General features: G+C 36.4%; 1 protein-coding gene across 4 annotated transcripts in view; it reads right to left on the bottom strand.

The window, feature by feature from the left end:
• MTMR2 (myotubularin related protein 2) overlaps positions 1-14407 on the bottom strand; it is a 119117-nt gene that overhangs the window by 100905 nt on the left and 3805 nt on the right. For 2 of the 4 annotated variants that reach the window (XM_030330838.2, XM_030330841.1), the window contains exon 2: positions 8750-8820. The exons of 1 other annotated variant lie outside the window; for it this stretch is intronic. The gene's annotated coding sequence lies outside the window, so the exon portion shown is untranslated. Of the gene's footprint in view, positions 1-8749; positions 8821-10848; positions 10885-14407 lie in introns of those variants that run through there. One more of the 4 variants, XM_030330839.2, reaches the window with a different exon arrangement.

The raw sequence follows: 14407 nt of genomic DNA, 5'->3' as shown, positions 1-14407 counted from the left end.
TATATGTCCCCTTCAGCACATTCACCCTTAATTCACAGCTATTTCTTACTGGTTCTTTGCTAATGTTTTCAAGCCAGTGTATGTGTTCTACTTTGGTAAAATGCACAAACTCAGTAAATGCTTAATCCAAGAAAATTTCCCAAATAAAAATCAGAACTCTTCAGGGGTACGTGGGAGGCTCAGTCAGTTGAGTGTCCGACTCTTGATTTCAGCTCAGGTCATGATCTCATGGTTCGTGAGTTGGAGCCCCACATTGGGCTCTGCACTGACTGTGGAGCCACTTAGGATTCTCTCTCCCTCTCTCTCTCTCTCTGTCCCTCCCCCACTCACACAAGTACAAGCACTTGTGTGCACACACACGCATTCTCGCTCTCTCTCTCTCTCTCTCACTCAAAATAAATAAACTTAAAAAAATCTATAATTATAGTCTAATGTATTAAATTCTGATTCATTCTCAACTCTTAGGAAGAGTAAAGATTATATGAACGTGCAAGCAATTTACATTCACAAATGCATTTATCCAAATTTGCAGGGCCATGGGCTCTATAAATGGGAAGTCCCTCTCCTCAGAATTCCCTGCTCTTTAACCCACTCCTCATCCCACCCTAAGCTATATTATTCTCTTTATTCCTAATTAAAAAGAAGCAAGTTGATCTTATTTAAATGTTAACTTCTAGTTCCACAAAATAACACACATACCCATGGAAGAACAGAACTTAGGTCTACAGTAAGGGAGGCACAATAGAGAACAGCTGTAGTCAAACTCTGTTTTTTAATAGCTCTGCCACTATCTTAGCCAGAGTGACACAGTTTTCCTTCCACCACAAGATCAAAACAGAAATCCCATCATCTGACTCTTAGTCATTCCCACACATTTACTGGTCTGCTGTTGTTATAACAGAATGTCTTTTTCCTTTGCTACACTACTCCTAAGAACAAGGCTCCACCCTTTTGGTATCAAAAGTTCTGCCATTTCAAAGTATAGCATTTAGGCGAGCAGTTATACAAACTAATTATTGGTAGGGGGACAGGAATTATTCTCTGTGTGCTTTTCAAAAGTGTACCATTAAATAAGATAAAGTCCTCTCCGTTTTTCTATTTTTTTGTTTCAGTTAGGTGATTTTTTTAAATTATAACCATTCCTGAGAATTAATCAAGCTAAAAAGTTGCAAATTAAGAAAATTATGTTCAAACAAATAAATTGGGGTACCAACTACAGAAGTACTTCTTGCCTCAATACTACTAGGCTTACAAGCATCACTGTTAATGCTGCAGAGGCAGAGAAATCTGCCTCCAGAGAGCAGGGTTCACCTATCACCTCCGAATATTCCCATGCCTCAAAGTACCGTTCAGCTCCTTGGAAGGATAGAAACTAAGAAAGCCTACCTCTAGCTAAAGGCCTCTTAGCTATCTGCCTTCCTGCTCTTCCCACGCTTCCCCTCCATTTGGGGAGAAGGAACTTCCTGAATCTCCCTTATCATGCCCTCCCATCTATCTCTTCCACAGACATTTACTGACATCAGCAATGGATTACATACTAGGGATAAAGTTGAAAATAGATTCATTTTCTTCAAGGGACTTACATCCTAATGAAGGTGCCAGATATGAAAGTGTCTCATAATAGTACTGTATAGCAATGAAGGAATATACAGGACACAACTGAAACAGAAGAGAACACAAAGCACAGAACAAGATGTAGAAGTGCTTAGTGGCTGAAAACATAAGCTTTAGGGTCACAGAGACTTGATTTCACCACTTAGCAAATAACAATTCAGGCAAGTTACTTACATCTGTCTCTGTTTGTTCTTTATAAGTTAACAATACTGTGTAAGACTATAATAAGGATCAAAAACATGGCCTATTGAAAGTTATTAGTGCTAAATAACGGGCAGTGATAGAAAATATTCAACAAATAGCCCCGTGGAAATATAAGAGTATCTTCTTCAGAAGGGAAAACAGAATGAGATCAGAAATAAGGGTCTCCTTTTAAGAAGGAATCGATTAATTAAATTAAAATGAAGCAAAGCATTTGGCCGCAAAAGTACTTTACACTTAGGTCTATACTGTAAAATGTCCTCATTTGATTAAGATAACTGCATGTACTAACTTTTAAACTTAAAAAGAGTTTGATGAATCACTTAAAACAAAGAACAAATATCAGGATGAAGTTGTTTTTTATATATGTATAAATATATATTATATTTATGTTTTTCGTTTTTTATCTATAAATAATATATTTATATTTTTCTATGTTATATATTTATACATATATTACACACCCATACACATACACACACATCTTACGTAACTTCTGACACAGTCAAACAGAAGACTGCCCAAAGCTTCACTCACAAAACCAATTCCGTCACCTGAATCTTTCAGTGTAACCATTAGCAAAGTATTGAACCTCTCTGGCTTTACTGGTTTGCTGGACTATTAATGGAATTATCATTACTTTATTGTCATTCATAGTACACTTGGAGGTATTTCGCAATAGTGAACAGAAATATAAAACCCAAGCACTAACAGACGCCATAAGTATATTTATAGTACTCTTATTTCTCCTGATCTAATATTTCAAAATCCAATAAAAACATTTCTACCGAAAGTAAAAAAGTATGTCTGAAAATTAAAGGTACAGATAAACACAGCAGCATGATATATACCCTTCATTCAAACCAGCCTGAAAACAACTCACCTATCTTTTCGTGTATCCTAGTAAACAAACGCCTCCAGAGGATCTGGGAGAGGTTGTATGTCTTTTACTTCCAGGTACTACTGACCATAGTCATTACAATAAAATCTAAACTACTTGCCTTATTTAAATCGCTTCACTCCCTCCTACTGCCAATTTAACTTTTCTTCAGTAGTCCATGGAAAGAAAAGGTCCTTTTTAAAAAGTATTCTCTTGAAACTAATGTCCTGAGCACACGCATAACATGTTTGCCCAAGAACATTAAAGAATGTGTTCTATATTCTGCCTGTGAACAAGCTTTTCGAGGAATGCAAATTTGCTTTCAGCGCTTACACAATGGACCATAGTGTCATAAGCACTGTTCATGTTCTATCAGTCATTCTGTTCAAAATTTTATTAAAAAAAAAATAATAAAAAGCCTGCAGTGTGTATAAAACATTGGCACACAAAAGACTTATTGTCAGAATATTTGCAGGATCCCCAAAATAGAAAAACAACTACCAAAACCAAATTAATTTATAGTTTATAATTATTTTTTGAAATGCTACACCAGAACCCTAAATTCCTTAACCGATCTATAGTATAAAAAGATACAGCATAAATGATCTTCTCATCATGGCATCTGATGGATACAGATGAGAGAATACATTTTGTATTCTTCCGAGAAACAAAGGGGATTTGAGCTCTGGGACAGCTGGCGCATGTTGGCACTCTGTCTGGAAAATCCCAAGGTTCTAAGGTACATGTGACCTTGGGGACATTTTAACTTCATTATTTTGTTTTCAGGTCTGTCAACTATATTTCCCAAAAGTCAGGACATATTATGTGGTAATGCACCAGCAAGTGTGAAAAACCAGGCTATAAAGGAAATGCCTTACATACTTTTTTTTCTGCAGAGTAGTGTTTCTTCAAAGCACTTATCTGGAAATATAAATAAATGGACAAGTAAAAACCAAAATATTCTAGCCAATACTAGCGTGTGTCCAGAGAATGGGGTAAAAATGGAGTAAGAGGCACCCTGAGTCCCAGTGCCAATCCCAAAACCCTCAGCAGCCCCTTAAAAGAATTTCTCAGAACTTCTAAATCTGACTCAAACTCTGAAGACAAGAGCTAAAATTAAAACTTATACGGATTCATAAGTAGCCTAAAGGGGAAGTTATTTATAGTTAAGTGTAGCTGAGAAAATGTCATACTAAACTGAAAACTGGTCACATCATTAGAACTCAAAGTGCACGACTCTGAAACTGCATTTCCTTTTAGAAACAAATACGTCCATTCCAAATTGAAATACAAGGTCAGAAACACTAAAAAAAGGCAGTTGACCTATTACGCAATAAATGCTTTCTCAAAAACACTTTGAGCTGGACAAACAGAAAAACATATAGGGAATTCATTCCTTCACAAATGACTTCACATACGATTTTCTCATCCCATCATGCAAATCTGAATTCAGCATTAAAACCATAAAGTCACATATTCATTCTTCAGACTATCTAAAGGTTTGCCTTTTTTTTTGTAATCCTAGACAAAGCAAAACTAATTATTACTATTAACTAGTCACTCCCTGGCAGTGTAATGAGATAAAACTTTTCTGCACAAACGTCAAAATCCCAGAAAATAACACAGGTATTTCACTTTGTTTTCCAGTCATTAAGTTAAAACATTCAGTAGGAAAAGAAAAGCACTCAATGTCTCTTTCTCATTCTAGCCTGGAAAGGTTAAATTAAAAATCAAATGTATTAGCCTCATTCAGTAATTTATCTCTCCATAATTTCTAATATTCTTCCAAATTTGTGAGGTCAGTTAATTGTTAAAAATCATAAATCATAAAGACTTTTTTCTTGCTTTTGTCTTTTTTCTCTATCTGTATAACAAGGATGAGGAACACATCTCTCTTTTTAAACAATTTTTTAAAGTATTAATGTTTAACATTAGCACAGCCCTTTACATGGGTCAAAGCACACTATCTTCCACACATACTACCAACTCTAGGGCTACACTGCCTGGTACTAAATTCTGGTTCAGTCACCCTGTATGACCCTGAGGAAGTTACCTCACCTCTCTGTGCCTCAGATTTTGCATCTACAAAGTGGCAATAGTAACAATTCTTATACCTTGCAGGACTGTTATGAGAACTAAATGAACATATATAAAATACTTTTTTTTAAAGTAGGCTCCATGCCCAGTGTGGAGCCCAACACGGGGCTTGAACTCAAGACTCTGAGATCAAGACCTGAGCTGAGATCAAGAGTCAGATGCTTAACCAACTATACTTAAAACTGTGCCTACCACATGATATGCATTACACAGCAGTTAGCTGATTTTTTCTTATTATTGTCAGCATCATCAATCCTCATATTTAGGCCTCAAAGCAGCCCTATAAAAGGTAGGACAGCAGATATCATTTTACCCTTTCTCCAGATAAGGGAATCAGGCTCACAGAAATTAAGTGACCCATCCAGAGTCACAGTCAAGAAGTAGAATCAGAACTAAAGAGCCAAGGACTAAGAAGGAATCAAGACATTTCAGTACACTGTGTTGTATCATATCACAGTTTATTTTTTGAGCTTGTATAGTTCAACATACTACTGTTTCAAACATTTAAACACTCAAATAATTTTAGGGGCACCTGGGTGGCTCAGTTGGTTAGGCGACCAACTTCGGCTCAGGTCATGATCTCGTGGTTTGTGTGTTTGAGCCCCATGTCGGGCTCTGTGCTGACAGCTCAAAGCCTGAAGCCTGCTTCAGATTCTGTGTCTCCCCCTCTCTCTACCCCTCCCCTGCTCATGCTCTGTGTCTCTCAATAGTAAATAAACGTTAAAAAAAAAAGTATTAAAAAAAAACATTTAAACACTCAAATAATTTTAAGCAGCACACACTGGTAGCCATGCTGAGAATGAGTCTTTGATCCAAAAGATACCTGCAACTCTTATTAAGTATTTTAAAAGTAGCAACATGAGTCAGACTTTTAAAGAGAAGTATGCACTGAATAATCAGGTTGGCTGGACAAGATGAAACTGTCATCGATTTTCCAATACTCAGAATTTCTTTTAAATAGCAAGATGTATACCCCATGAAACTTCAGGGGTTCCATGTTAAGATTTATGCTGGGAAGTGGAAACAGAATGGCATTTGGAGTCAAAGTTTAAGTTCTAACTCCATCTCTTATGCACAGGAGACTGTGACAATCACATCACTTCTCTGAGCTTCAGTAACTCATCTATCAAAGATCTACCTCACAAGGCTGTTATGAGAAACAATGGAGATGATGTAGGTCAAAGAGCTTTGTAACCACAAAAACTACACCAAAATGTGTTATTATTACTATTAGCTACTTTGATTACACTGAGGGATAAAACTGGGCATTCATCAGTTTCCCATGGAAAATGGCCGACAGAACTCTTCCAATAAATATCATCCTGAGTATTTTGTGTAATTTTATAAGGTGACAATCTGGATTAGATTACACACAGTGAAACAGAAATTTAGGGAACCTGCAAAGTAAAAAGAAATTCAGTAAAATCTGACCAGTTTCTTTTTCTGACTTTAAATTAAACAATAGTGAAAATTTTCAATCAAGTCATGAGGGAACTTAGACATATTATCATCATAGCAGTAATCATAATACATTCTACTTGTGTGACACTTTTTTAAAAGCTTTTCACACGTCATCATACAAATACTGGGGCGCCTGGGTGGCGCAGTCGGTTAAGCGTCCGACTTCAGCCAGGTCACGATCTCGTGGTCCGTGAGTTCGAGCCCCGCGTCAGGCTCTGGGCTGATGGCTCAGAGCCTGGAGCCTGTTTCCGATTCTGTGTCTCCCTCTCTCTCTGCCCCTCCCCCGTTCATGCTCTGTCTCTCTCTGTCCCAAAAAAATAAATAAACGTTAAAAAAAAAATTAAAAAAAAAAGAAATAGCATAAATATTATTCTGTTTGTTCACAAATATATGGCAACATTCATAAAATTTCCACTCTTAGGCAAATCCCTTAGCTTTAGTGTCCTAGCATAAAAAAATGAAAAAGTTAGATTACATAGTGGATAAAGTTCTCTTTTACAGCTATATCGTATTTATTGGGGTCTGTGGTTAAAACAGAGGAAAAAAATTCAATGGAAAGAAAATTTAATTACTTAAACTTATTAGAAATGAAAAAGTTATTTTTAAATATTGCTTTTCTTATATCTTACAATTAAAACATGTTCCAAAATATTCAGAAAATTGGAAAATGGCATTTTATAGTTAAACTTACTAACAAATTTGAGAATTACAGAATGTTTCCCAAAAATTGGAAAACTACATTTCCTAATGTAAGATTATAATTCAGTAACTATCAGTATACCATACGCAATACAAAATATACACAATACTAAAACTAAGTCAAACTTCTATAATTCAGAAAATAATTTAGACTATTTCAATCCCTCAGAGATACTGTGACTATCAGCTATAATAATTCAATACTAAAAATATAAAATAACCAATTGTTTAAGGTCTCTGGCTTGGTATATAAAATATCAGATTCATGGGGCGCATGGGTGGCTCAGTCAGTGACTCTTGATTTTGGCTCAGGTCATGACCCCAGGGTTGAGGGATCGAGCCCCCCACTGGGCTCCACGCTGAGCAAGAAGTCCACTTAAGATCTTCTCTCTCTCTCTCTCTCTCTCTCTCTCTCTCCCCCCGTTTTTCTCCCCCCACCCCGCCAAAATAAAAAATAACAGAATAAAATATCAAGAAAATAAAACCACTCCTAATAGTATATAACAGAATCCAAAGGGGGGGGGGGAGACAAAGTTTTAACAGTAAACTGTTCATACTATAGTTTAGCAAGCACCTACTATCTGCAAAGCACTATGCTAGTTACCATGATGCAAAAATTAAATCAAATCCCTCCTCAGAAGCATAAAACTTAAAGGCCAAGTAGGAATAGTACCATGGCCAGAGTGGGGGTGGGGGGATCTACTTGGACTACTAAGGTCTTTTTCCATCAGAACCAGTCACATATCTGATGAAAAAACAGTCCATGTTTTTCATACACAAAACCCATATGTGCATTTAATTTTTTCAATACCAGTGATAGATTAGTTATGATTTTATATATACACAATGAAGTTGCCTGGCCCAACAAAAGTCACTACATGATTTAATGAAGTCTAGAACTGGGAGTCAGGAGAACACTTCTAACACTAATTAGCTCTGTGACTTTAAAGGACTTGAAACGACACCAATCTTCTCTGGCCTTCTAGCACATATTGTACCTTTGGGTAAATTATTAAACTTCTCTAGGTCTATTCCTGCATCTACAAACTTATAGATTCTAGAAAGTATCTGGATTGAAGGTTCTCACTTTAAGTGCAGATTCTTGGGCCCACTCCCCATGATTCAGAATGTCTGCACTGGAAGCTAGGAAGTTAAATGTCCACCAAGCAACACAGGTGACTGAAATATGCAGGTGGTCCTCAGCCACACTTGAGGTCATCACAAGTCCTAGTCACATCACATGATCTCTAAAGTCCCTAACTGTATAAAAAAATGACACAACTCATGTAAGCACCAAGGTCTTAAGAATTCTGGATCTAGCATAATGTGCAGGCCACAGTAGATGATAAATAAATATTTATAAAGAGGAAGAAAGGAAGGGAAGAGACTAGCTGTCATATTTTTGGCTAAGAAACATACAAAATGGTAGTAAAATTAAAATTGGGTAGAACATACATCACCAGCTGAAGAGCAAAAACCTCAGTCTGTACACACATATAATTTTAAATACAGCAGGAGCCACTGTCAAACTGCAAACTACTAAAGAGAAAAAGGGAAAAAACATTATGCGGAAGCCCAAAGAATTTTAATGGAAAATTACTGGTGACTAAAACGTAGCAACTGTTTACTCCAACACAGAATTTTAAGGACTGGGACTTGGAATTGGGACTCAAGTTTGAAGTTACTGGTTACTCAAATGCATAAATTTCATTTGGGGCAAAAGTATATGGATTCCAGAAATATTGTTGGCAATATTAACTTTTGTCCATTTTTAATTCCATTTTCCCATTCACTTACATTATAATTTTTGAGATGTTTTATCTTCACTTCTGATGATCTTCAAATGTCAATGGCTCTTAACACATTAACTGTAAACAAACACACAAAGGAACTTAGGGGAATTCAGATATTTAAGGAACCCTACAGTAAAGTATTCTAAATTATTCTATAAAGCCTGCGGGGTAGGGAATGGCAAGAGGAGGTTCTGGTACCATGTCTACCTGCTTCATAATTTATCTGACGTTCAAAATGTAGTATTGTTCTAATGACACTATCCTCTTAATCATCAAGCAAAGAAAAAAAAAATCATCCAATTTTCTGTCAGAAGAAAACAACATTCGAAGCTAGAGAAAATTCTCTCCAAATATGGACACTCTGAACGCACTAATTACTGTGTACATGTTATCCTTTTCCTTCTCAGTAGTGCAACCAATCACTCTACCACCCATCAACTTGCCTCAGGACTGTCCTCTAACCACCAGGTTTTGGCCTGGACCTTGAACACTAGATCTTCAGGTATGATCAGTTCTTTACGAAGACCCTAACATTAAAAAGACTTGGGTCCAAATGTCAAACTGCTCTCCCTAATCTTCAGTTTTCTCATCTGTAAAATGGAAACAGTTAACACTGTTTATTTTATCCAATTATGATGATGATATGAGAAAATGCATATTAAAGGATTTAGCACTCAGAAATGTTATTATTTATACTTATTATTTATATTAGTATTAATAATCACAACAACAACATTAATTTACTAGTAGAATAACTGTCCACCACTTGAAAAGCAAAGCTTATCCCAGGGGCTTATATTTTTAGGTACTGCCTTTGGTGGTAATGGAAGAATATTATTCAATACCAGTAGCAGAGGACATCTGTATCGTATAAAATTTTATTTTTGACCTTGCTGAGCATCCTGGCTCAGCTCAAGAAAATTAAGCTCCTGGTAACCAGGAGCCTATCATCAGCCAAAGTTATTATTCCTTTTGCTAACACACGACCTGCTAACAGAGTCCTACTTGAAAAACTGCTCACTTGCAGTCATCTGTGAATGCAATTCTGTTAAGAAAGGAGATGCATATATTGGTTACTCATGCCTATTAAACCCTCTGAATCCAAGGAATAATACGATCCAGAGGAGACTTCTCTACCCTCTCCTACTCACTCCTAAATGATTAAACACCTATGTTTGACATTCCATGCTTAAAATAGTAATATTTAAATTAGGACACACAAAAATGAATAAACAGATTTCTGTGGATTTTCAAATTTGTAGGTCAAAGGTATAAAAACACACAAAATATTGGCAAAAGCACTCAGAAACTAACATGGCCCCAAACAGCAAGATTTATTCCCTTACAGATACCAAACCATTAGAATTGAAATGAGAGAAAATAGAACCTGATGCAGTATTTTGGGGGTGGGAAATAAAACACATGGACACATGGCTTGGAAATGAGCTGAGAACTGCAGAAGAGTAAGCAGTGTAGGCCACCATCCTCACCACCACGGCCACTTTACCACGCAATTCCTTGAGCTCCTCAAAGGAAATAAACAATGAAATAGTACAGCTGATCATTCTTCATTTGACTTCCATTTGCCTTTCACTTCACAAGCTGACGATTATTAAACATATCCCTTTTACACTATAATCCCACATTAGGATTATAAAAATCTGGCCCAAAATAATACACAAAAAAACAGAAAGTTAAAAAAAAAAAACTCAAGAGTTGAGAGTGCTCCAAGATACAGTTTTCTTTTCTAGTCTGCTACCATATATCATGTCTCTCAGTGCATTTTCTACGTTGGTCACTGCTTTTGCAAGTCTCAGAAGTGAAGTATTGTAGACTTTAACCGGAAAATGTCTTCTTTGCTAAAATGATTCATTTAAATAATATGAAGAAGCAGCTAATTACCTCCAATACCAATTCTCTCCTATTTCTTACAGACAGAACCTCCCATTTTTAGCTTAACACAGGCCTCCCAGAAGAGACTATATATCCTAGCCTTCCTTTTGGCTACGTATGGCCATGGGAACATGTTCTGACCAACTGGATAGAAGCTTAAAAGACTACATGTAACTTCAAAAAAGTATCCTTTAAAGAGAGAGAACATACCTTTCTTCTTCCCTTCCTCCTTTCTCGTGACTACAATGAATGCAAAGGTTAGCGCTTCAACAAATGTTTTGGTTCACGAGATAACACTGGAATAACCAGTCTGTGCCCTTGACACTTCAGGTCCACTATATCGGATCTGTACTGACTACCCCTGGGTTTTTATGTGGGTGAAAAAGTTAAATTATCTCTGTTAAGCCAGTTAGTTTGGATTTTCTCTTATACTCTGTGAAATCAAAACCCTAACTTTAAAAAAATAACAAGAGTTTTCCAAGTATCACTATTTAGGGTTTTTGAAGTATATAGTTTAAAACACATTTTTTAATGTTTATTTATTTATTTTGAGAGAGAGAGAGAGAGAGTGTGTGTATGTGTGTGTGTGCCCGCACACATGCAAGCAAGGAAGGGGCAGAGAGAGAGGGAGAGAATCCTAAGCAGGCCCCATGCCCAGTGTGGAGCCTGACCTGAACCAAGAGCAAGAGTCAGACGCAAGGCACCTAGGTGGCTCAGTCGGTTGAGCATCCGACTTTGGCTCAGGTCATGATCTCGCGGTCTGTGAGTTCGAGCCCCACGTCAGGCTCTGTGCTGACAGCTCGGAGCCTGGAGCCTGCTTCAGATTCTGCATCTCCCTCTCTCTCTGCCCCTCCCCTGCTCATGCTCTGTCTCTGTCAAAAATAAATAAACATTAAAAAAAAAATAAAAATAAAAGAGTCAGACGCTTAACAGACTGAGCCACCCAGGCACCCCTGAAACATATTTTAAAAGTTAATTCTTATTATATTGAAAACATAGCATCTGCCCTTATTTAATATAGACTAAAAAGTATTTAAAGAGCCTAAGAGATAATCACATCCAGTAAGAGTCTCTGAAAGAATGAAAAGTCATCAGCGAGTATTGCCACAGTAAGTACTAAGTACTTGGGCAGGGGAAGAACTACAAAGTTGATGCATTAGCAGTCTATAGTGATGACAGCATTGGTACATATACAGAAACACATTAAGAAGGACAGCACAATCAGTTCTGTGTAATAGAATTACAGGAAAGTGAACTGAGGTTATTATTTTCATTAAGAGGGCATCTTCACCAGTGTCTTTCATTTTAATAACCTTGTACCAACCTTTTTTTCCCCCAATATTTCCATTTTTAACCTGATTTCCTGTGGAAAGCAGGCTTATAAAATCACTCCCTGTCCTTAATTATAACCTCTCAATAGTTTTCAATCCTATCCATAGATTTAACTAAATCAAACAATAGGACAAAGATGGCAAGTGCTTTACCTATTCAAAAATAATTTTCTTAAAAAGAAAAAATACTCTCTACTAAAATCTAGAGACTTTCCACTGGTCAAGTCCTGAATCACATACAACCTTTGGCCCTGGTGATTTTGAATACAATAGCATGAACTTGGCAGCTTTACAAAATAAACTTACTGCTTTCTGGACATCTGTATCAGGGTTATTTCCTTCCCTTGGGCGTAATCCAGACTTCACTGGTTCAGGTGATGGTTTCCTGGAATTACTTCTTTATAATATATTTTTTAATGTTACCCCTAATGTATCTTACCAAAGACCTATTTTTAAGAAAAGGCCTAAAACACGTATTTCTGATGTGTTACTCATGGCTGAGAAAAAGAAAAAAAAAAAAAAAAAACCCTCAAGAAATTTCCTAAAATTAGATATCATAAATCCACAAAAGATGACTTTTACCTTCCACTACTTCAATCAATATTTGTACAAAAATGCTGTCAAGTAATAGGCTTATGGTAGCTGTAACACAGACCTTAACTTAGTCTATTTCAGCAAATTTCATGGAGTTACTAGAAAACAATTAGTAAAAGACCTAAGGCAGTGGCTCTCAAACTCTTACTTTTAGTTTAGGATCATCTGGAGGACATATTAAAACAAACCGCAGGCTCTACCCCTAGAGCTTTTTATCCAATTAGATCTGAGGTAAGACCAAGGAATTTGTATTTTCAACAAATCCCCAAGGGATGCTGATGCTACTGATCTGGGAACTAATGGTCTACGTTAATAGAAGACTACTGATGATAGCATAAAGAGAAAAGAAGAAAACATATAGGGGACCCAATCTCAGTTTTAGTATACTTGTATACTTTTGACTAGTAACTAATCTTTGTAAATGCTCTTTCAGAAAAATCTACACAGTAATTATTGATTAGTTCACAATAATATTGGATCTCCTCTGACAAAACTTTAAAGTTCTTTTAGGGTCCTGGAAAAATAAAATCCAAAATAAGTAATTTTTAAGTGACCAATACACTCAATGTCTGACACAAAGTGCTAATTATATGGCCAAGGCTTGAAGTTCAACCTGTGAGTTTCACTAAGTTCCACAGTGAGTTTCTACCACTAATCCTGGTCAGCTGCCTCCGAAGACATGCCAAGAGTCACAAGGAAGTGGGTAAGAATGTGTGATTGGACACAAATCCATCACCACTACTGGAAAACAACCCAAAAGCATATTTCCTACCAACATATTACCTCTAAGTGACCTTGAGGCTGAAACTAAAGGTCAGACCTTACAACAAAATGTGTCTCAGAAATCTCAAAAACTTTTCTCCCTTTTCAGATTATAAGTACCGTCAAAATTCATGGAAACAAAAATCCAGGATTTGCTGTTTTCAGATGATGGTAATTTTAAAGGAAGACATGTAACTTAAAAATGTAATTAGTTGAAGGCTATTTTTTGAGTATATTCTGGGTGCCACCCTTTGATTTTTATCTAAGCTAAATGTAAATATGTGCATATAAATATGTAAATATAAATGCTAATGAATTTACAGACTAGAAATCAACTTATACACCAAAATAATCTGAGACGAACAAGTGGTGCCCAGCATGAGGGTATATAAAGGATGAAAGAAATAGGCATTAAATAAAATGACTGACAAGATAAGTTAGACAGAAAGAAACCAAAATGATAAAGAGTAGCAGATGGAAAAGCAGGTACGCTACAGGAACACAATGTTGTGAAGATATATAGGACTGGGCACAAGAAAAGATAATGTAGTCAATTAAATCAGCTCAGTGTGTCAAAAGACTTCATTTAAGAATAACTTTAGCTTGAACCTGAAATTGTGTCTTTACAGGCCAAATTCAACATAAGAAAACCCTTTTTAATCCTTTGAGTGGACACAACATATAAAATAGCAATGAACATTCAACCATTCTTTATTTAAATGTTCACTGGGCACCTATTTGGCATCACATGTGTCAGCATTTGATTATGCATAGTAAAAAATAATCAAAGAAACCCACTCAAGCAGTACATTTTATAACAGCGTACAAACTGAAAAAAATGGAAAGCCAGACTAAGAAGGCAGAATACTACCAGGATAGTGTCAAATCCTGCTGCATAACTTATACAATTCTAAGGCACAGGCCTACCCTAGCTATCATATCTAGCCCACAGTATTGTTTTAACTCTATCCTGTATAAGTCATACTTATGTCAAGAATCAGAGAAAGAGCAGCAAGAATTAAATTATGGAATACAGCCAGGTTGTCAGTGTGCTGAAGTGAATTTGCTCCCAGCTCTCTATC

This window comes from Lynx canadensis, chromosome D1 (assembly GCF_007474595.2).
Source record: "Lynx canadensis isolate LIC74 chromosome D1, mLynCan4.pri.v2, whole genome shotgun sequence".
NCBI lineage: Eukaryota > Metazoa > Chordata > Mammalia > Carnivora > Felidae > Lynx > Lynx canadensis.
This window is presented reverse-complemented; position numbering and strand designations above follow the sequence as displayed.